The sequence below is a fragment of the Daphnia pulicaria genome, chromosome 3 (genome assembly GCF_021234035.1).
Source record: "Daphnia pulicaria isolate SC F1-1A chromosome 3, SC_F0-13Bv2, whole genome shotgun sequence".
NCBI classification, from domain to species: Eukaryota; Metazoa; Arthropoda; class Branchiopoda; order Diplostraca; family Daphniidae; genus Daphnia; species Daphnia pulicaria.
Window position 1 is genome coordinate 680,224 of NC_060915.1, and position 21,215 is coordinate 701,438.

General features: G+C 37.1%; 47 pseudogenes; all 47 read left to right on the forward strand.

Moving 5' to 3' along the window:
- The first annotated feature begins 44 nt into the window (after positions 1–44).
- On the forward strand, positions 45–163 carry LOC124330650 (annotated as a pseudogene).
- Positions 164–447: 284 nt separating this feature from the next.
- Positions 448–566, forward strand: LOC124334866 (annotated as a pseudogene).
- Positions 567–850: 284 nt separating this feature from the next.
- On the forward strand, positions 851–969 carry LOC124330651 (annotated as a pseudogene).
- Positions 970–1,253: 284 nt separating this feature from the next.
- LOC124330652 lies at positions 1,254–1,372 on the forward strand (annotated as a pseudogene).
- Positions 1,373–1,788: 416 nt separating this feature from the next.
- LOC124330654 lies at positions 1,789–1,907 on the forward strand (annotated as a pseudogene).
- Positions 1,908–2,191: 284 nt separating this feature from the next.
- On the forward strand, positions 2,192–2,310 carry LOC124330655 (annotated as a pseudogene).
- Positions 2,311–2,594: 284 nt separating this feature from the next.
- Positions 2,595–2,713, forward strand: LOC124330656 (annotated as a pseudogene).
- Positions 2,714–3,129: 416 nt separating this feature from the next.
- Positions 3,130–3,248, forward strand: LOC124330657 (annotated as a pseudogene).
- Positions 3,249–3,533: 285 nt separating this feature from the next.
- Positions 3,534–3,652, forward strand: LOC124334867 (annotated as a pseudogene).
- A 415-nt stretch (positions 3,653–4,067) lies between these two features.
- Positions 4,068–4,186, forward strand: LOC124330658 (annotated as a pseudogene).
- A 284-nt stretch (positions 4,187–4,470) lies between these two features.
- LOC124330659 lies at positions 4,471–4,589 on the forward strand (annotated as a pseudogene).
- A 416-nt stretch (positions 4,590–5,005) lies between these two features.
- On the forward strand, positions 5,006–5,124 carry LOC124330660 (annotated as a pseudogene).
- Positions 5,125–5,409: 285 nt separating this feature from the next.
- On the forward strand, positions 5,410–5,528 carry LOC124330661 (annotated as a pseudogene).
- Positions 5,529–5,813: 285 nt separating this feature from the next.
- On the forward strand, positions 5,814–5,932 carry LOC124330663 (annotated as a pseudogene).
- A 285-nt stretch (positions 5,933–6,217) lies between these two features.
- LOC124334869 lies at positions 6,218–6,336 on the forward strand (annotated as a pseudogene).
- A 415-nt stretch (positions 6,337–6,751) lies between these two features.
- Positions 6,752–6,870, forward strand: LOC124330664 (annotated as a pseudogene).
- A 284-nt stretch (positions 6,871–7,154) lies between these two features.
- Positions 7,155–7,273, forward strand: LOC124330666 (annotated as a pseudogene).
- A 416-nt stretch (positions 7,274–7,689) lies between these two features.
- LOC124330667 lies at positions 7,690–7,808 on the forward strand (annotated as a pseudogene).
- Positions 7,809–8,093: 285 nt separating this feature from the next.
- On the forward strand, positions 8,094–8,212 carry LOC124330668 (annotated as a pseudogene).
- Positions 8,213–8,497: 285 nt separating this feature from the next.
- Positions 8,498–8,616, forward strand: LOC124330669 (annotated as a pseudogene).
- A 284-nt stretch (positions 8,617–8,900) lies between these two features.
- Positions 8,901–9,019, forward strand: LOC124334870 (annotated as a pseudogene).
- Positions 9,020–9,303: 284 nt separating this feature from the next.
- On the forward strand, positions 9,304–9,422 carry LOC124330670 (annotated as a pseudogene).
- Positions 9,423–9,837: 415 nt separating this feature from the next.
- LOC124335692 lies at positions 9,838–9,956 on the forward strand (annotated as a pseudogene).
- Positions 9,957–10,240: 284 nt separating this feature from the next.
- Positions 10,241–10,359, forward strand: LOC124330671 (annotated as a pseudogene).
- Positions 10,360–10,643: 284 nt separating this feature from the next.
- Positions 10,644–10,762, forward strand: LOC124330672 (annotated as a pseudogene).
- A 416-nt stretch (positions 10,763–11,178) lies between these two features.
- LOC124330673 lies at positions 11,179–11,297 on the forward strand (annotated as a pseudogene).
- Positions 11,298–11,581: 284 nt separating this feature from the next.
- LOC124335049 lies at positions 11,582–11,700 on the forward strand (annotated as a pseudogene).
- Positions 11,701–12,116: 416 nt separating this feature from the next.
- On the forward strand, positions 12,117–12,235 carry LOC124330674 (annotated as a pseudogene).
- Positions 12,236–12,519: 284 nt separating this feature from the next.
- Positions 12,520–12,638, forward strand: LOC124335051 (annotated as a pseudogene).
- Positions 12,639–13,054: 416 nt separating this feature from the next.
- Positions 13,055–13,173, forward strand: LOC124329776 (annotated as a pseudogene).
- A 284-nt stretch (positions 13,174–13,457) lies between these two features.
- On the forward strand, positions 13,458–13,576 carry LOC124330675 (annotated as a pseudogene).
- Positions 13,577–13,992: 416 nt separating this feature from the next.
- LOC124330677 lies at positions 13,993–14,111 on the forward strand (annotated as a pseudogene).
- A 284-nt stretch (positions 14,112–14,395) lies between these two features.
- LOC124335052 lies at positions 14,396–14,514 on the forward strand (annotated as a pseudogene).
- A 416-nt stretch (positions 14,515–14,930) lies between these two features.
- On the forward strand, positions 14,931–15,049 carry LOC124330678 (annotated as a pseudogene).
- A 284-nt stretch (positions 15,050–15,333) lies between these two features.
- LOC124335053 lies at positions 15,334–15,452 on the forward strand (annotated as a pseudogene).
- A 416-nt stretch (positions 15,453–15,868) lies between these two features.
- On the forward strand, positions 15,869–15,987 carry LOC124329777 (annotated as a pseudogene).
- Positions 15,988–16,271: 284 nt separating this feature from the next.
- LOC124330679 lies at positions 16,272–16,390 on the forward strand (annotated as a pseudogene).
- A 416-nt stretch (positions 16,391–16,806) lies between these two features.
- LOC124330680 lies at positions 16,807–16,925 on the forward strand (annotated as a pseudogene).
- A 284-nt stretch (positions 16,926–17,209) lies between these two features.
- LOC124335054 lies at positions 17,210–17,328 on the forward strand (annotated as a pseudogene).
- A 416-nt stretch (positions 17,329–17,744) lies between these two features.
- Positions 17,745–17,863, forward strand: LOC124329778 (annotated as a pseudogene).
- A 284-nt stretch (positions 17,864–18,147) lies between these two features.
- LOC124330681 lies at positions 18,148–18,266 on the forward strand (annotated as a pseudogene).
- A 416-nt stretch (positions 18,267–18,682) lies between these two features.
- On the forward strand, positions 18,683–18,801 carry LOC124330683 (annotated as a pseudogene).
- Positions 18,802–19,217: 416 nt separating this feature from the next.
- LOC124333728 lies at positions 19,218–19,336 on the forward strand (annotated as a pseudogene).
- A 284-nt stretch (positions 19,337–19,620) lies between these two features.
- LOC124330684 lies at positions 19,621–19,739 on the forward strand (annotated as a pseudogene).
- A 416-nt stretch (positions 19,740–20,155) lies between these two features.
- LOC124330685 lies at positions 20,156–20,274 on the forward strand (annotated as a pseudogene).
- A 416-nt stretch (positions 20,275–20,690) lies between these two features.
- Positions 20,691–20,809, forward strand: LOC124335291 (annotated as a pseudogene).
- A 284-nt stretch (positions 20,810–21,093) lies between these two features.
- On the forward strand, positions 21,094–21,212 carry LOC124330686 (annotated as a pseudogene).
- Positions 21,213–21,215: the final 3 nt, after the last annotated feature.

A 21,215-nucleotide genomic window follows, 5' to 3' on the forward strand; every position in this document is an offset into this window, starting at 1 on the left:
TATTCATCCATTGGGACTGGGAGGGTAATTTTTCATTTTTGAATGTCAACGGCCATATCACGTAGAACGCACCTGGTCTCGTCAGCTCCCAGAAGTTAAGTTACGTCGAGTCCCGTTAGTACTTGGAAGGGTGACCGCTTGGGAATACGGGATGTCGTTGGCGATGAATATTTTGTTTTCAATAACAAATTTCTTGAAATTTTTTTTCAATCACGATGGTTACCAGTCCAAATTCGTAGATCAAAAATATCAATGGCATAGAGATAGGTTCAATTCATCTATTTGAATGATTCTGGATAAATTTCATTGCGAGTTTTTCAAAGTTTATCGCGCTTTTTTATTCGCGATGGTTACGAGTCCAAATTCAATGAACAAACATTTTTATCACTTTGAAGTGCTTTTCTATTCATCCATTGGGACTGGGAGGGTAATTTTTCATTTTTGAATGTCAACGGCCATATCACATAGAACGCACCTGGTCTCGTCAGCTCCCAGAAGTTAAGTTACGTCGAGTCCCGTTAGTACTTGGAAGGGTGACCGCTTGGGAATACGGGATGTCGTTGGCGATGAATAGTTTGTTTTCAATAACAAATTTCTTGAAATTTTTTTTCAATCACGATGGTTACCAGTCCAAATTCGTAGATCAAAAATATCAATGGCATAGAGATAGGTTCAATTCATCCATAGGAATGATTCTGGATAAATTTCATTGCGAGTTTTTCAAAGTTTATCGCGCTTTTTTATTCGCGATGGTTACGAGTCCAAATTCAATGAACAAACATTTCTATCACTTTGAAGTGATTTTCTATTCATCCATTGGGACTGGGAGGGTAATTTTTCATTTTTGAATGTCAACGGCCATATCACGTAGAACGCACCTGGTCTCGTCAGCTCCCAGAAGTTAAGTTACGTCGAGTCCCGTTAGTACTTGGAAGGGTGACCGCTTGGGAATACGGGATGTCGTTGGCGATGAATAGTTTGTTTTCAATAACAAATTTCTTGAAATTTTTTTTCAATCACGATGGTTACCAGTCCAAATTCGTAGATCAAAAATATCAATGGCATAGAGATAGGTTCAATTCATCCATAGGAATGATTCTGGATAAATTTCATTGCGAGTTTTTCAAAGTTTATCGCGCTTTTTTATTCGCGATGGTTACGAGTCCAAATTCAATGAACAAACATTTCTATCACTTTGAAGTGATTTTCTATTCATCCATTGGGACTGGGAGGGTAATTTTTCATTTTTGAATGTCAACGGCCATATCACGTAGAACGCACCTGGTCTCGTCAGCTCCCAGAAGTTAAGTTACGTCGAGTCCCGTTAGTACTTGGAAGGGTGACCGCTTGGGAATACGGGATGTCGTTGGCGATGAATAGTTTGATTTCAATAACAAATTTCTTGAAATTTTTTTTTCAATCACGATGGTTACCAGTCCAAATTCGTAGATAAAACATTTCAATGCCTTAGAGATAGGTTCAATTCATCTATAAGAATGATTCTGGATCAATTCCATTGAGAGTTTTTCAAAGTTTATCGCGTTTTTTAATCGCGATGGTTACCAGTCCAAATTCGTAGATCAAAAATATCAATGGCATAGAGATAGGTTCAATTCATCTATTTGAATGATTCTGGATAAATTTCATTGCGAGTTTTTCAAAGTTTATCGCGCTTTTTTATTCGCGATGGTTACGAGTCCAAATTCAATGAACAAACATTTCTATCACTTTGAAGTGATTTTCTTATTCATCCATTGGGACTGGGAGGGTAATTTTTCATTTTTGAATGTCAACGGCCATATCACGTAGAACGCACCTGGTCTCGTCAGCTCCCAGAAGTTAAGTTACGTCGAGTCCCGTTAGTACTTGGAAGGGTGACCGCTTGGGAATACGGGATGTCGTTGGCGATGAATATTTTGTTTTCAATAACAAATTTCTTGAAATTTTTTTTCAATCACGATGGTTACCAGTCCAAATTCGTAGATCAAAAATATCAATGGCATAGAGATAGGTTCAATTCATCTATTTGAATGATTCTGGATAAATTTCATTGCGAGTTTTTCAAAGTTTATCGCGCTTTTTTATTCGCGATGGTTACGAGTCCAAATTCAATGAACAAACATTTCTATCACTTTGAAGTGATTTTCTATTCATCCATTGGGACTGGGAGGGTAATTTTTCATTTTTGAATGTCAACGGCCATATCACGTAGAACGCACCTGGTCTCGTCAGCTCCCAGAAGTTAAGTTACGTCGAGTCCCGTTAGTACTTGGAAGGGTGACCGCTTGGGAATACGGGATGTCGTTGGCGATGAATAGTTTGTTTTCAATAACAAATTTCTTGAAATTTTTTTTCAATCACGATGGTTACCAGTCCAAATTCGTAGATCAAAAATATCAATGGCATAGAGATAGGTTCAATTCATCCATAGGAATGATTCTGGATAAATTTCATTGCGAGTTTTTCAAAGTTTATCGCGCTTTTTTATTCGCGATGGTTACGAGTCCAAATTCAATGAACAAACATTTCTATCACTTTGAAGTGATTTTCTATTCATCCATTGGGACTGGGAGGGTAATTTTTCATTTTTGAATGTCAACGGCCATATCACGTAGAACGCACCTGGTCTCGTCAGCTCCCAGAAGTTAAGTTACGTCGAGTCCCGTTAGTACTTGGAAGGGTGACCGCTTGGGAATACGGGATGTCGTTGGCGATGAATAGTTTGATTTCAATAACAAATTTCTTGAAATTTTTTTTTCAATCACGATGGTTACCAGTCCAAATTCGTAGATAAAACATTTCAATGCCTTAGAGATAGGTTCAATTCATCTATAAGAATGATTCTGGATCAATTCCATTGAGAGTTTTTCAAAGTTTATCGCGTTTTTTAATCGCGATGGTTACCAGTCCAAATTCGTAGATCAAAAATATCAATGGCATAGAGATAGGTTCAATTCATCTATTTGAATGATTCTGGATAAATTTCATTGCGAGTTTTTCAAAGTTTATCGCGCTTTTTTATTCGCGATGGTTACGAGTCCAAATTCAATGAACAAACATTTCTATCACTTTGAAGTGATTTTCTTATTCATCCATTGGGACTGGGAGGGTAATTTTTCATTTTTGAATGTCAACGGCCATATCACGTAGAACGCACCTGGTCTCGTCAGCTCCCAGAAGTTAAGTTACGTCGAGTCCCGTTAGTACTTGGAAGGGTGACCGCTTGGGAATACGGGATGTCGTTGGCGATGAATATTTTGTTTTCAATAACAAATTTCTTGAAATTTTTTTTCAATCACGATGGTTACCAGTCCAAATTCGTAGATCAAAAATATCAATGGCATAGAGATAGGTTCAATTCATCTATTTGAATGATTCTGGATAAATTTCATTGCGAGTTTTTCAAAGTTTATCGCGCTTTTTTATTCGCGATGGTTACGAGTCCAAATTCAATGAACAAACATTTCTATCACTTTGAAGTGATTTTCTTATTCATCCATTGGGACTGGGAGGGTAATTTTTCATTTTTGAATGTCAACGGCCATATCACATAGAACGCACCTGGTCTCGTCAGCTCCCAGAAGTTAAGTTACGTCGAGTCCCGTTAGTACTTGGAAGGGTGACCGCTTGGGAATACGGGATGTCGTTGGCGATGAATATTTTGTTTTCAATAACAAATTTCTTGAAATTTTTTTTTCAATCACGATGGTTACCAGTCCAAATTCGTAGATAAAACATTTCAATGCCTTAGAGATAGGTTCAATTCATTTATAAGAATGATTCTGGATCAATTCCATTGAGAGTTTTTCAAAGTTTATCGCGTTTTTTAATCGCGATGGTTACCAGTCCAAATTCGTAGATCAAAAATATCAATGGCATAGAGATAGGTTCAATTCATCCATAGGAATGATTCTGGATAAATTTCATTGCGAGTTTTTCAAAGTTTATCGCGCTTTTTTATTCGCGATGGTTACGAGTCCAAATTCAATGAACAAACATTTCTATCACTTTGAAGTGATTTTCTATTCATCCATTGGGACTGGGAGGGTAATTTTTCATTTTTGAATGTCAACGGCCATATCACGTAGAACGCACCTGGTCTCGTCAGCTCCCAGAAGTTAAGTTACGTCGAGTCCCGTTAGTACTTGGAAGGGTGACCGCTTGGGAATACGGGATGTCGTTGGCGATGAATAGTTTGTTTTCAATAACAAATTTCTTGAAATTTTTTTTCAATCACGATGGTTACCAGTCCAAATTCGTAGATCAAAAATATCAATGGCATAGAGATAGGTTCAATTCATCCATAGGAATGATTCTGGATAAATTTCATTGCGAGTTTTTCAAAGTTTATCGCGCTTTTTTATTCGCGATGGTTACGAGTCCAAATTCAATGAACAAACATTTCTATCACTTTGAAGTGATTTTCTATTCATCCATTGGGACTGGGAGGGTAATTTTTCATTTTTGAATGTCAACGGCCATATCACGTAGAACGCACCTGGTCTCGTCAGCTCCCAGAAGTTAAGTTACGTCGAGTCCCGTTAGTACTTGGAAGGGTGACCGCTTGGGAATACGGGATGTCGTTGGCGATGAATAGTTTGATTTCAATAACAAATTTCTTGAAATTTTTTTTTCAATCACGATGGTTACCAGTCCAAATTCGTAGATAAAACATTTCAATGCCTTAGAGATAGGTTCAATTCATCTATAAGAATGATTCTGGATCAATTCCATTGAGAGTTTTTCAAAGTTTATCGCGTTTTTTAATCGCGATGGTTACCAGTCCAAATTCGTAGATCAAAAATATCAATGGCATAGAGATAGGTTCAATTCATCTATTTGAATGATTCTGGATAAATTTCATTGCGAGTTTTTCAAAGTTTATCGCGCTTTTTTATTCGCGATGGTTACGAGTCCAAATTCAATGAACAAACATTTCTATCACTTTGAAGTGATTTTCTTATTCATCCATTGGGACTGGGAGGGTAATTTTTCATTTTTGAATGTCAACGGCCATATCACGTAGAACGCACCTGGTCTCGTCAGCTCCCAGAAGTTAAGTTACGTCGAGTCCCGTTAGTACTTGGAAGGGTGACCGCTTGGGAATACGGGATGTCGTTGGCGATGAATATTTTGTTTTCAATAACAAATTTCTTGAAATTTTTTTTCAATCACGATGGTTACCAGTCCAAATTCGTAGATCAAAAATATCAATGGCATAGAGATAGGTTCAATTCATCTATTTGAATGATTCTGGATAAATTTCATTGCGAGTTTTTCAAAGTTTATCGCGCTTTTTTATTCGCGATGGTTACGAGTCCAAATTCAATGAACAAACATTTCTATCACTTTGAAGTGATTTTCTTATTCATCCATTGGGACTGGGAGGGTAATTTTTCATTTTTGAATGTCAACGGCCATATCACGTAGAACGCACCTGGTCTCGTCAGCTCCCAGAAGTTAAGTTACGTCGAGTCCCGTTAGTACTTGGAAGGGTGACCGCTTGGGAATACGGGATGTCGTTGGCGATGAATATTTTGTTTTCAATAACAAATTTCTTGAAATTTTTTTTCAATCACGATGGTTACCAGTCCAAATTCGTAGATCAAAAATATCAATGGCATAGAGATAGGTTCAATTCATCTATTTGAATGATTCTGGATAAATTTCATTGCGAGTTTTTCAAAGTTTATCGCGCTTTTTTATTCGCGATGGTTACGAGTCCAAATTCAATGAACAAACATTTCTATCACTTTGAAGTGATTTTCTTATTCATCCATTGGGACTGGGAGGGTAATTTTTCATTTTTGAATGTCAACGGCCATATCACGTAGAACGCACCTGGTCTCGTCAGCTCCCAGAAGTTAAGTTACGTCGAGTCCCGTTAGTACTTGGAAGGGTGACCGCTTGGGAATACGGGATGTCGTTGGCGATGAATATTTTGTTTTCAATAACAAATTTCTTGAAATTTTTTTTCAATCACGATGGTTACCAGTCCAAATTCGTAGATCAAAAATATCAATGGCATAGAGATAGGTTCAATTCATCTATTTGAATGATTCTGGATAAATTTCATTGCGAGTTTTTCAAAGTTTATCGCGCTTTTTTATTCGCGATGGTTACGAGTCCAAATTCAATGAACAAACATTTCTATCACTTTGAAGTGATTTTCTTATTCATCCATTGGGACTGGGAGGGTAATTTTTCATTTTTGAATGTCAACGGCCATATCACATAGAACGCACCTGGTCTCGTCAGCTCCCAGAAGTTAAGTTACGTCGAGTCCCGTTAGTACTTGGAAGGGTGACCGCTTGGGAATACGGGATGTCGTTGGCGATGAATATTTTGTTTTCAATAACAAATTTCTTGAAATTTTTTTTTCAATCACGATGGTTACCAGTCCAAATTCGTAGATAAAACATTTCAATGCCTTAGAGATAGGTTCAATTCATTTATAAGAATGATTCTGGATCAATTCCATTGAGAGTTTTTCAAAGTTTATCGCGTTTTTTAATCGCGATGGTTACCAGTCCAAATTCGTAGATCAAAAATATCAATGGCATAGAGATAGGTTCAATTCATCCATAGGAATGATTCTGGATAAATTTCATTGCGAGTTTTTCAAAGTTTATCGCGCTTTTTTATTCGCGATGGTTACGAGTCCAAATTCAATGAACAAACATTTCTATCACTTTGAAGTGATTTTCTATTCATCCATTGGGACTGGGAGGGTAATTTTTCATTTTTGAATGTCAACGGCCATATCACGTAGAACGCACCTGGTCTCGTCAGCTCCCAGAAGTTAAGTTACGTCGAGTCCCGTTAGTACTTGGAAGGGTGACCGCTTGGGAATACGGGATGTCGTTGGCGATGAATAGTTTGTTTTCAATAACAAATTTCTTGAAATTTTTTTTCAATCACGATGGTTACCAGTCCAAATTCGTAGATCAAAAATATCAATGGCATAGAGATAGGTTCAATTCATCCATAGGAATGATTCTGGATAAATTTCATTGCGAGTTTTTCAAAGTTTATCGCGCTTTTTTATTCGCGATGGTTACGAGTCCAAATTCAATGAACAAACATTTCTATCACTTTGAAGTGATTTTCTATTCATCCATTGGGACTGGGAGGGTAATTTTTCATTTTTGAATGTCAACGGCCATATCACGTAGAACGCACCTGGTCTCGTCAGCTCCCAGAAGTTAAGTTACGTCGAGTCCCGTTAGTACTTGGAAGGGTGACCGCTTGGGAATACGGGATGTCGTTGGCGATGAATAGTTTGATTTCAATAACAAATTTCTTGAAATTTTTTTTTCAATCACGATGGTTACCAGTCCAAATTCGTAGATAAAACATTTCAATGCCTTAGAGATAGGTTCAATTCATCTATAAGAATGATTCTGGATCAATTCCATTGAGAGTTTTTCAAAGTTTATCGCGTTTTTTAATCGCGATGGTTACCAGTCCAAATTCGTAGATCAAAAATATCAATGGCATAGAGATAGGTTCAATTCATCTATTTGAATGATTCTGGATAAATTTCATTGCGAGTTTTTCAAAGTTTATCGCGCTTTTTTATTCGCGATGGTTACGAGTCCAAATTCAATGAACAAACATTTCTATCACTTTGAAGTGATTTTCTTATTCATCCATTGGGACTGGGAGGGTAATTTTTCATTTTTGAATGTCAACGGCCATATCACGTAGAACGCACCTGGTCTCGTCAGCTCCCAGAAGTTAAGTTACGTCGAGTCCCGTTAGTACTTGGAAGGGTGACCGCTTGGGAATACGGGATGTCGTTGGCGATGAATATTTTGTTTTCAATAACAAATTTCTTGAAATTTTTTTTCAATCACGATGGTTACCAGTCCAAATTCGTAGATCAAAAATATCAATGGCATAGAGATAGGTTCAATTCATCTATTTGAATGATTCTGGATAAATTTCATTGCGAGTTTTTCAAAGTTTATCGCGCTTTTTTATTCGCGATGGTTACGAGTCCAAATTCAATGAACAAACATTTCTATCACTTTGAAGTGATTTTCTTATTCATCCATTGGGACTGGGAGGGTAATTTTTCATTTTTGAATGTCAACGGCCATATCACGTAGAACGCACCTGGTCTCGTCAGCTCCCAGAAGTTAAGTTACGTCGAGTCCCGTTAGTACTTGGAAGGGTGACCGCTTGGGAATACGGGATGTCGTTGGCGATGAATATTTTGTTTTCAATAACAAATTTCTTGAAATTTTTTTTCAATCACGATGGTTACCAGTCCAAATTCGTAGATCAAAAATATCAATGGCATAGAGATAGGTTCAATTCATCTATTTGAATGATTCTGGATAAATTTCATTGCGAGTTTTTCAAAGTTTATCGCGCTTTTTTATTCGCGATGGTTACGAGTCCAAATTCAATGAACAAACATTTCTATCACTTTGAAGTGATTTTCTTATTCATCCATTGGGACTGGGAGGGTAATTTTTCATTTTTGAATGTCAACGGCCATATCACGTAGAACGCACCTGGTCTCGTCAGCTCCCAGAAGTTAAGTTACGTCGAGTCCCGTTAGTACTTGGAAGGGTGACCGCTTGGGAATACGGGATGTCGTTGGCGATGAATATTTTGTTTTCAATAACAAATTTCTTGAAATTTTTTTTCAATCACGATGGTTACCAGTCCAAATTCGTAGATCAAAAATATCAATGGCATAGAGATAGGTTCAATTCATCTATTTGAATGATTCTGGATAAATTTCATTGCGAGTTTTTCAAAGTTTATCGCGCTTTTTTATTCGCGATGGTTACGAGTCCAAATTCAATGAACAAACATTTTTATCACTTTGAAGTGATTTTCTATTCATCCATTGGGACTGGGAGGGTAATTTTTCATTTTTGAATGTCAACGGCCATATCACATAGAACGCACCTGGTCTCGTCAGCTCCCAGAAGTTAAGTTACGTCGAGTCCCGTTAGTACTTGGAAGGGTGACCGCTTGGGAATACGGGATGTCGTTGGCGATGAATAGTTTGTTTTCAATAACAAATTTCTTGAAATTTTTTTTCAATCACGATGGTTACCAGTCCAAATTCGTAGATCAAAAATATCAATGGCATAGAGATAGGTTCAATTCATCCATAGGAATGATTCTGGATAAATTTCATTGCGAGTTTTTCAAAGTTTATCGCGCTTTTTTATTCGCGATGGTTACGAGTCCAAATTCAATGAACAAACATTTCTATCACTTTGAAGTGATTTTCTATTCATCCATTGGGACTGGGAGGGTAATTTTTCATTTTTGAATGTCAACGGCCATATCACGTAGAACGCACCTGGTCTCGTCAGCTCCCAGAAGTTAAGTTACGTCGAGTCCCGTTAGTACTTGGAAGGGTGACCGCTTGGGAATACGGGATGTCGTTGGCGATGAATAGTTTGATTTCAATAACAAATTTCTTGAAATTTTTTTTTCAATCACGATGGTTACCAGTCCAAATTCGTAGATAAAACATTTCAATGCCTTAGAGATAGGTTCAATTCATCTATAAGAATGATTCTGGATCAATTCCATTGAGAGTTTTTCAAAGTTTATCGCGTTTTTTAATCGCGATGGTTACCAGTCCAAATTCGTAGATCAAAAATATCAATGGCATAGAGATAGGTTCAATTCATCTATTTGAATGATTCTGGATAAATTTCATTGCGAGTTTTTCAAAGTTTATCTCGCTTTTTTATTCGCGATGGTTACGAGTCCAAATTCAATGAACAAACATTTCTATCACTTTGAATTGATTTTCTATTCATCCATTGGGACTGGGAGGGTAATTTTTCATTTTTGAATGTCAACGGCCATTTCACGTAGAACGCACCTGGTCTCGTCAGCTCCCAGAAGTTAAGTCACGTCGAGTCCCGTTAGTACTTGGAAGGGTGACCGCTTGGGAATACGGGATGTCGTTGGCGATGAATAGTTTGTTTTCAATAACAAATTTCTTGAAATTTTTTTTCAATCACGATGGTTACCAGTCCAAATTCGTAGATCAAAAATATCAATGGCATAGAGATAGGTTCAATTCATCCATAGGAATGATTCTGGATAAATTTCATTGCGAGTTTTTCAAAGTTTATCGCGCTTTTTTATTCGCGATGGTTACGAGTCCAAATTCAATGAACAAACATTTCTATCACTTTGAAGTGATTTTCTATTCATCCATTGGGACTGGGAGGGTAATTTTTCATTTTTGAATGTCAACGGCCATATCACGTAGAACGCACCTGGTCTCGTCAGCTCCCAGAAGTTAAGTTACGTCGAGTCCCGTTAGTACTTGGAAGGGTGACCGCTTGGGAATACGGGATGTCGTTGGCGATGAATAGTTTGTTTTCAATAACAAATTTCTTGAAATTTTTTTTCAATCACGATGGTTACCAGTCCAAATTCGTAGATCAAAAATATCAATGGCATAGAGATAGGTTCAATTCATCCATAGGAATGATTCTGGATAAATTTCATTGCGAGTTTTTCAAAGTTTATCGCGCTTTTTTATTCGCGATGGTTACGAGTCCAAATTCAATGAACAAACATTTCTATCACTTTGAAGTGATTTTCTATTCATCCATTGGGACTGGGAGGGTAATTTTTCATTTTTGAATGTCAACGGCCATATCACGTAGAACGCACCTGGTCTCGTCAGCTCCCAGAAGTTAAGTTACGTCGAGTCCCGTTAGTACTTGGAAGGGTGACCGCTTGGGAATACGGGATGTCGTTGGCGATGAATAGTTTGATTTCAATAACAAATTTCTTGAAATTTTTTTTTCAATCACGATGGTTACCAGTCCAAATTCGTAGATAAAACATTTCAATGCCTTAGAGATAGGTTCAATTCATCTATAAGAATGATTCTGGATCAATTCCATTGAGAGTTTTTCAAAGTTTATCGCGTTTTTTAATCGCGATGGTTACCAGTCCAAATTCGTAGATCAAAAATATCAATGGCATAGAGATAGGTTCAATTCATCTATTTGAATGATTCTGGATAAATTTCATTGCGAGTTTTTCAAAGTTTATCGCGCTTTTTTATTCGCGATGGTTACGAGTCCAAATTCAATGAACAAACATTTCTATCACTTTGAAGTGATTTTCTTATTCATCCATTGGGACTGGGAGGGTAATTTTTCATTTTTGAATGTCAACGGCCATATCACGTAGAACGCACCTGGTCTCGTCAGCTCCCAGAAGTTAAGTTACGTCGAGTCCCGTTAGTACTTGGAAGGGTGACCGCTTGGGAATACGGGATGTCGTTGGCGATGAATATTTTGTTTTCAATAACAAATTTCTTGAAATTTTTTTTCAATCACGATGGTTACCAGTCCAAATTCGTAGATCAAAAATATCAATGGCATAGAGATAGGTTCAATTCATCTATTTGAATGATTCTGGATAAATTTCATTGCGAGTTTTTCAAAGTTTATCGCGCTTTTTTATTCGCGATGGTTACGAGTCCAAATTCAATGAACAAACATTTCTATCACTTTGAAGTGATTTTCTATTCATCCATTGGGACTGGGAGGGTAATTTTTCATTTTTGAATGTCAACGGCCATATCACGTAGAACGCACCTGGTCTCGTCAGCTCCCAGAAGTTAAGTTACGTCGCGTCCCGTTAGTACTTGGAAGGGTGACCGCTTGGGAATACGGGATGTCGTTGGCGATGAATAGTTTGTTTTCAATAACAAATTTCTTGAAATTTTTTTTTCAATCACGATGGTTACCAGTCCAAATTCGTAGATAAAACATTTCAATGCCTTAGAGATAGGTTCAATTCATTTATAAGAATGATTCTGGATCAATTCCATTGAGAGTTTTTCAAAGTTTATCGCGTTTTTTAATCGCGATGGTTACCAGTCCAAATTCGTAGATCAAAAATATCAATGGCATAGAGATAGGTTCAATTCATCTATTTGAATGATTCTGGATAAATTTCATTGCGAGTTTTTCAAAGTTTATCGCGCTTTTTTATTCGCGATGGTTACGAGTCCAAATTCAATGAACAAACATTTCTATCACTTTGAAGTGATTTTCTTATTCATCCATTGGGACTGGGAGGGTAATTTTTCATTTTTGAATGTCAACGGCCATATCACGTAGAACGCACCTGGTCTCGTCAGCTCCCAGAAGTTAAGTTACGTCGAGTCCCGTTAGTACTTGGAAGGGTGACCGCTTGGGAATACGGGATGTCGTTGGCGATGAATATTTTGTTTTCAATAACAAATTTCTTGAAATTTTTTTTCAATCACGATGGTTACCAGTCCAAATTCGTAGATCAAAAATATCAATGGCATAGAGATAGGTTCAATTCATCTATTTGAATGATTCTGGATAAATTTCATTGCGAGTTTTTCAAAGTTTATCGCGCTTTTTTATTCGCGATGGTTACGAGTCCAAATTCAATGAACAAACATTTCTATCACTTTGAAGTGATTTTCTATTCATCCATTGGGACTGGGAGGGTAATTTTTCATTTTTGAATGTCAACGGCCATATCACGTAGAACGCACCTGGTCTCGTCAGCTCCCAGAAGTTAAGTTACGTCGCGTCCCGTTAGTACTTGGAAGGGTGACCGCTTGGGAATACGGGATGTCGTTGGCGATGAATAGTTTGTTTTCAATAACAAATTTCTTGAAATTTTTTTTTCAATCACGATGGTTACCAGTCCAAATTCGTAGATAAAACATTTCAATGCCTTAGAGATAGGTTCAATTCATTTATAAGAATGATTCTGGATCAATTCCATTGAGAGTTTTTCAAAGTTTATCGCGTTTTTTAATCGCGATGGTTACCAGTCCAAATTCGTAGATCAAAAATATCAATGGCATAGAGATAGGTTCAATTCATCTATTTGAATGATTCTGGATAAATTTCATTGCGAGTTTTTCAAAGTTTATCGCGCTTTTTTATTCGCGATGGTTACGAGTCCAAATTCAATGAACAAACATTTCTATCACTTTGAAGTGATTTTCTTATTCATCCATTGGGACTGGGAGGGTAATTTTTCATTTTTGAATGTCAACGGCCATATCACGTGGAACGCACCTGGTCTCGTCAGCTCCCAGAAGTTAAGTTACGTCGAGTCCCGTTAGTAATTGGAAGGGTGACCGCTTGGGAATACGGGATGTCGTTGGCGATGAATATTTTGTTTTCAATAACAAATTTCTTGAAATTTTTTTTCAATCACGATGGTTACCAGTCCAAATTCGTAGATCAAAAATATCAATGGCATAGAGATAGGTTCAATTCATCTATTTGAATGATTCTGGATAAATTTCATTGCGAGTTTTTCAAAGTTTATCGCGCTTTTTTATTCGCGATGGTTACGAGTCCAAATTCAATGAACAAACATTTCTATCACTTTGAAGTGATTTTCTATTCATCCATTGGGACTGGGAGGGTAATTTTTCATTTTTGATTGTCAACGGCCATATCACGTAGAACGCACCTGGTCTCGTCAGCTCCCAGAAGTTAAGTTACGTCGAGTCCCGTTAGTACTTGGAAGGGTGACCGCTTGGGAATACGGGATGTCGTTGGCGATGAATAGTTTGATTTCAATAACAAATTTCTTGAAATTTTTTTTTCAATCACGATGGTTACCAGTCCAAATTCGTAGATAAAACATTTCAATGCCTTAGAGATAGGTTCAATTCATCTATAAGAATGATTCTGGATCAATTCCATTGAGAGTTTTTCAAAGTTTATCGCGTTTTTTAATCGCGATGGTTACCAGTCCAAATTCGTAGATCAAAAATATCAATGGCATAGAGATAGGTTCAATTCATCTATTTGAATGATTCTGGATAAATTTCATTGCGAGTTTTTCAAAGTTTATCGCGCTTTTTTATTCGCGATGGTTACGAGTCCAAATTCAATGAACAAACATTTCTATCACTTTGAAGTGATTTTCTTATTCATCCATTGGGACTGGGAGGGTAATTTTTCATTTTTGAATGTCAACGGCCATATCACGTAGAACGCACCTGGTCTCGTCAGCTCCCAGAAGTTAAGTTACGTCGAGTCCCGTTAGTACTTGGAAGGGTGACCGCTTGGGAATACGGGATGTCGTTGGCGATGAATATTTTGTTTTCAATAACAAATTTCTTGAAATTTTTTTTCAATCACGATGGTTACCAGTCCAAATTCGTAGATCAAAAATATCAATGGCATAGAGATAGGTTCAATTCATCTATTTGAATGATTCTGGATAAATTTCATTGCGAGTTTTTCAAAGTTTATCGCGCTTTTTTATTCGCGATGGTTACGAGTCCAAATTCAATGAACAAACATTTCTATCACTTTGAAGTGATTTTCTATTCATCCATTGGGACTGGGAGGGTAATTTTTCATTTTTGAATGTCAACGGCCATATCACGTAGAACGCACCTGGTCTCGTCAGCTCCCAGAAGTTAAGTTACGTCGCGTCCCGTTAGTACTTGGAAGGGTGACCGCTTGGGAATACGGGATGTCGTTGGCGATGAATAGTTTGTTTTCAATAACAAATTTCTTGAAATTTTTTTTTCAATCACGATGGTTACCAGTCCAAATTCGTAGATAAAACATTTCAATGCCTTAGAGATAGGTTCAATTCATTTATAAGAATGATTCTGGATCAATTCCATTGAGAGTTTTTCAAAGTTTATCGCGTTTTTTAATCGCGATGGTTACCAGTCCAAATTCGTAGATCAAAAATATCAATGGCATAGAGATAGGTTCAATTCATCTATTTGAATGATTCTGGATAAATTTCATTGCGAGTTTTTCAAAGTTTATCGCGCTTTTTTATTCGCGATGGTTACGAGTCCAAATTCAATGAACAAACATTTCTATCACTTTGAAGTGATTTTCTTATTCATCCATTGGGACTGGGAGGGTAATTTTTCATTTTTGAATGTCAACGGCCATATCACGTAGAACGCACCTGGTCTCGTCAGCTCCCAGAAGTTAAGTTACGTCGAGTCCCGTTAGTACTTGGAAGGGTGACCGCTTGGGAATACGGGATGTCGTTGGCGATGAATATTTTGTTTTCAATAACAAATTTCTTGAAATTTTTTTTCAATCACGATGGTTACCAGTCCAAATTCGTAGATCAAAAATATCAATGGCATAGAGATAGGTTCAATTCATCTATTTGAATGATTCTGGATAAATTTCATTGCGAGTTTTTCAAAGTTTATCGCGCTTTTTTATTCGCGATGGTTACGAGTCCAAATTCAATGAACAAACATTTCTATCACTTTGAAGTGATTTTCTATTCATCCATTGGGACTGGGAGGGTAATTTTTCATTTTTGAATGTCAACGGCCATATCACGTAGAACGCACCTGGTCTCGTCAGCTCCCAGAAGTTAAGTTACGTCGCGTCCCGTTAGTACTTGGAAGGGTGACCGCTTGGGAATACGGGATGTCGTTGGCGATGAATAGTTTGTTTTCAATAACAAATTTCTTGAAATTTTTTTTTCAATCACGATGGTTACCAGTCCAAATTCGTAGATAAAACATTTCAATGCCTTAGAGATAGGTTCAATTCATTTATAAGAATGATTCTGGATCAATTCCATTGAGAGTTTTTCAAAGTTTATCGCGTTTTTTAATCGCGATGGTTACCAGTCCAAATTCGTAGATCAAAAATATCAATGGCATAGAGATAGGTTCAATTCATCTATTTGAATGATTCTGGATAAATTTCATTGCGAGTTTTTCAAAGTTTATCGCGCTTTTTTATTCGCGATGGTTACGAGTCCAAATTCAATGAACAAACATTTCTATCACTTTGAAGTGATTTTCTTATTCATCCATTGGGACTGGGAGGGTAATTTTTCAATTTTGAATGTCAACGGCCATATCACGTGGAACGCACCTGGTCTCGTCAGCTCCCAGAAGTTAAGTTACGTCGAGTCCCGTTAGTAATTGGAAGGGTGACCGCTTGGGAATACGGGATGTCGTTGGCGATGAATATTTTGTTTTCAATAACAAATTTCTTGAAATTTTTTTTCAATCACGATGGTTACCAGTCCAAATTCGTAGATCAAAAATATCAATGGCATAGAGATAGGTTCAATTCATCTATTTGAATGATTCTGGATAAATTTCATTGCGAGTTTTTCAAAGTTTATCGCGCTTTTTTATTCGCGATGGTTACGAGTCCAAATTCAATGAACAAACATTTCTATCACTTTGAAGTGATTTTCTATTCATCCATTGGGACTGGGAGGGTAATTTTTCATTTTTGATTGTCAACGGCCATATCACGTAGAACGCACCTGGTCTCGTCAGCTCCCAGAAGTTAAGTTACGTCGAGTCCCGTTAGTACTTGGAAGGGTGACCGCTTGGGAATACGGGATGTCGTTGGCGATGAATAGTTTGATTTCAATAACAAATTTCTTGAAATTTTTTTTTCAATCACGATGGTTACCAGTCCAAATTCGTAGATAAAACATTTCAATGCCTTAGAGATAGGTTCAATTCATCTATAAGAATGATTCTGGATCAATTCCATTGAGAGTTTTTCAAAGTTTATCGCGTTTTTTAATCGCGATGGTTACCAGTCCAAATTCGTAGATCAAAAATATCAATGGCATAGAGATAGGTTCAATTCATCTATTTGAATGATTCTGGATAAATTTCATTGCGAGTTTTTCAAAGTTTATCGCGCTTTTTTATTCGCGATGGTTACGAGTCCAAATTCAATGAACAAACATTTCTATCACTTTGAAGTGATTTTCTTATTCATCCATTGGGACTGGGAGGGTAATTTTTCATTTTTGAATGTCAACGGCCATATCACGTAGAACGCACCTGGTCTCGTCAGCTCCCAGAAGTTAAGTTACGTCGAGTCCCGTTAGTACTTGGAAGGGTGACCGCTTGGGAATACGGGATGTCGTTGGCGATGAATATTTTGTTTTCAATAACAAATTTCTTGAAATTTTTTTTCAATCACGATGGTTACCAGTCCAAATTCGTAGATCAAAAATATCAATGGCATAGAGATAGGTTCAATTCATCTATTTGAATGATTCTGGATAAATTTCATTGCGAGTTTTTCAAAGTTTATCGCGCTTTTTTATTCGCGATGGTTACGAGTCCAAATTCAATGAACAAACATTTCTATCACTTTGAAGTGATTTTCTATTCATCCATTGGGACTGGGAGGGTAATTTTTCATTTTTGAATGTCAACGGCCATATCACGTAGAACGCACCTGGTCTCGTCAGCTCCCAGAAGTTAAGTTACGTCGCGTCCCGTTAGTACTTGGAAGGGTGACCGCTTGGGAATACGGGATGTCGTTGGCGATGAATAGTTTGTTTTCAATAACAAATTTCTTGAAATTTTTTTTTCAATCACGATGGTTACCAGTCCAAATTCGTAGATAAAACATTTCAATGCCTTAGAGATAGGTTCAATTCATTTATAAGAATGATTCTGGATCAATTCCATTGAGAGTTTTTCAAAGTTTATCGCGTTTTTTAATCGCGATGGTTACCAGTCCAAATTCGTAGATCAAAAATATCAATGGCATAGAGATAGGTTCAATTCATCTATTTGAATGATTCTGGATAAATTTCATTGCGAGTTTTTCAAAGTTTATCGCGCTTTTTTATTCGCGATGGTTACGAGTCCAAATTCAATGAACAAACATTTCTATCACTTTGAAGTGATTTTCTTATTCATCCATTGGGACTGGGAGGGTAATTTTTCATTTTTGAATGTCAACGGCCATATCACGTGGAACGCACCTGGTCTCGTCAGCTCCCAGAAGTTAAGTTACGTCGAGTCCCGTTAGTAATTGGAAGGGTGACCGCTTGGGAATACGGGATGTCGTTGGCGATGAATATTTTGTTTTCAATAACAAATTTCTTGAAATTTTTTTTCAATCACGATGGTTACCAGTCCAAATTCGTAGATCAAAAATATCAATGGCATAGAGATAGGTTCAATTCATCTATTTGAATGATTCTGGATAAATTTCATTGCGAGTTTTTCAAAGTTTATCGCGCTTTTTTATTCGCGATGGTTACGAGTCCAAATTCAATGAACAAACATTTCTATCACTTTGAAGTGATTTTCTATTCATCCATTGGGACTGGGAGGGTAATTTTTCATTTTTGATTGTCAACGGCCATATCACGTAGAACGCACCTGGTCTCGTCAGCTCCCAGAAGTTAAGTTACGTCGAGTCCCGTTAGTACTTGGAAGGGTGACCGCTTGGGAATACGGGATGTCGTTGGCGATGAATAGTTTGATTTCAATAACAAATTTCTTGAAATTTTTTTTTCAATCACGATGGTTACCAGTCCAAATTCGTAGATAAAACATTTCAATGCCTTAGAGATAGGTTCAATTCATCTATAAGAATGATTCTGGATCAATTCCATTGAGAGTTTTTCAAAGTTTATCGCGTTTTTTAATCGCGATGGTTACCAGTCCAAATTCGTAGATCAAAAATATCAATGGCATAGAGATAGGTTCAATTCATCTATTTGAATGATTCTGGATAAATTTCATTGCGAGTTTTTCAAAGTTTATCGCGCTTTTTTATTCGCGATGGTTACGAGTCCAAATTCAATGAACAAACATTTCTATCACTTTGAAGTGATTTTCTTATTCATCCATTGGGACTGGGAGGGTAATTTTTCATTTTTGAATGTCAACGGCCATATCACGTAGAACGCACCTGGTCTCGTCAGCTCCCAGAAGTTAAGTTACGTCGAGTCCCGTTAGTACTTGGAAGGGTGACCGCTTGGGAATACGGGATGTCGTTGGCGATGAATAGTTTGTTTTCAATAACAAATTTCTTGAAATTTTTTTTTCAATCACGATGGTTACCAGTCCAAATTCGTAGATAAAACATTTCAATGCCTTAGAGATAGGTTCAATTCATTTATAAGAATGATTCTGGATCAATTCCATTGAGAGTTTTTCAAAGTTTATCGCGTTTTTTAATCGCGATGGTTACCAGTCCAAATTCGTAGATCAAAAATATCAATGGCATAGAGATAGGTTCAATTCATCTATTTGAATGATTCTGGATAAATTTCATTGCGAGTTTTTCAAAGTTTATCGCGCTTTTTTATTCGCGATGGTTACGAGTCCAAATTCAATGAACAAACATTTCTATCACTTTGAAGTGATTTTCTTATTCATCCATTGGGACTGGGAGGGTAATTTTTCATTTTTGAATGTCAACGGCCATATCACGTGGAACGCACCTGGTCTCGTCAGCTCCCAGAAGTTAAGTTACGTCGAGTCCCGTTAGTACTTGGAAGGGTGACCGCTTGGGAATACGGGATGTCGTTGGCGATGAATATTTTGTTTTCAATAACAAATTTCTTGAAATTTTTTTTCAATCACGATGGTTACCAGTCCAAATTCGTAGATCAAAAATATCAATGGCATAGAGATAGGTTCAATTCATCTATTTGAATGATTCTGGATAAATTTCATTGCGAGTTTTTCAAAGTTTATCGCGCTTTTTTATTCGCGATGGTTACGAGTCCAAATTCAATGAACAAACATTTCTATCACTTTGAAGTGATTTTCTATTCATCCATTGGGACTGGGAGGGTAATTTTTCATTTTTGAATGTCAACGGCCATATCACGTAGAACGCACCTGGTCTCGTCAGCTCCCAGAAGTTAAGTTACGTCGAGTCCCGTTAGTACTTGGAAGGGTGACCGCTTGGGAATACGGGATGTCGTTGGCGATGAATAGTTTGATTTCAATAACAAATTTCTTGAAATTTTTTTTTCAATCACGATGGTTACCAGTCCAAATTCGTAGATAAAACATTTCAATGCCTTAGAGATAGGTTCAATTCATTTATAAGAATGATTCTGGATCAATTCCATTGAGAGTTTTTCAAAGTTTATCGCGTTTTTTAATCGCGATGGTTACCAGTCCAAATTCGTAGATCAAAAATATCAATGGCATAGAGATAGGTTCAATTCATCTATTTGAATGATTCTGGATAAATTTCATTGCGAGTTTTTCAAAGTTTATCGCGCTTTTTTATTCGCGATGGTTACGAGTCCAAATTCAATGAACAAACATTTCTATCACTTTGAAGTGATTTTCTTATTCATCCATTGGGACTGGGAGGGTAATTTTTCATTTTTGAATGTCAACGGCCATATCACGTAGAACGCACCTGGTCTCGTCAGCTCCCAGAAGTTAAGTTACGTCGAGTCCCGTTAGTACTTGGAAGGGTGACCGCTTGGGAATACGGGATGTCGTTGGCGATGAATAGTTTGTTTTCAATAACAAATTTCTTGAAATTTTTTTTTCAATCACGATGGTTACCAGTCCAAATTCGTAGATAAAACATTTCAATGCCTTAGAGATAGGTTCAATTCATTTATAAGAATGATTCTGGATCAATTCCATTGAGAGTTTTTCAAAGTTTATCGCGTTTTTTAATCGCGATGGTTACCAGTCCAAATTCGTAGATCAAAAATATCAATGGCATAGAGATAGGTTCAATTCATCTATTTGAATGATTCTGGATAAATTTCATTGCGAGTTTTTCAAAGTTTATCGCGCTTTTTTATTCGCGATGGTTACGAGTCCAAATTCAATGAACAAACATTTCTATCACTTTGAAGTGATTTTCTTATTCATCCATTGGGACTGGGAGGGTAATTTTTCATTTTTGAATGTCAACGGCCATATCACGTGGAACGCACCTGGTCTCGTCAGCTCCCAGAAGATAAGTTACGTCGAGTCCCGTTAGTACTTGGAAGGGTGACCGCTTGGGAATACGGGATGTCGTTGGCGATGAATATTTTGTTTTCAATAACAAATTTCTTGAAATTTTTTTTCAATCACGATGGTTACCAGTCCAAATTCGTAGATCAAAAATATCAATGGCATAGAGATAGGTTCAATTCATCTATTTGAATGATTCTGGATAAATTTCATTGCGAGTTTTTCAAAGTTTATCGCGCTTTTTTATTCGCGATGGTTACGAGTCCAAATTCAATGAACAAACATTTCTATCACTTTGAAGTGATTTTCTATTCATCCATTGGGACTGGGAGGGTAATTTTTCATTTTTGAATGTCAACGGCCATATCACGTAGAACGCACCTGGTCTCGTCAGCTCCCAGAAGTTAAGTTACGTCGAGTCCCGTTAGTACTTGGAAGGGTGACCGCTTGGGAATACGGGATGTCGTTGGCGATG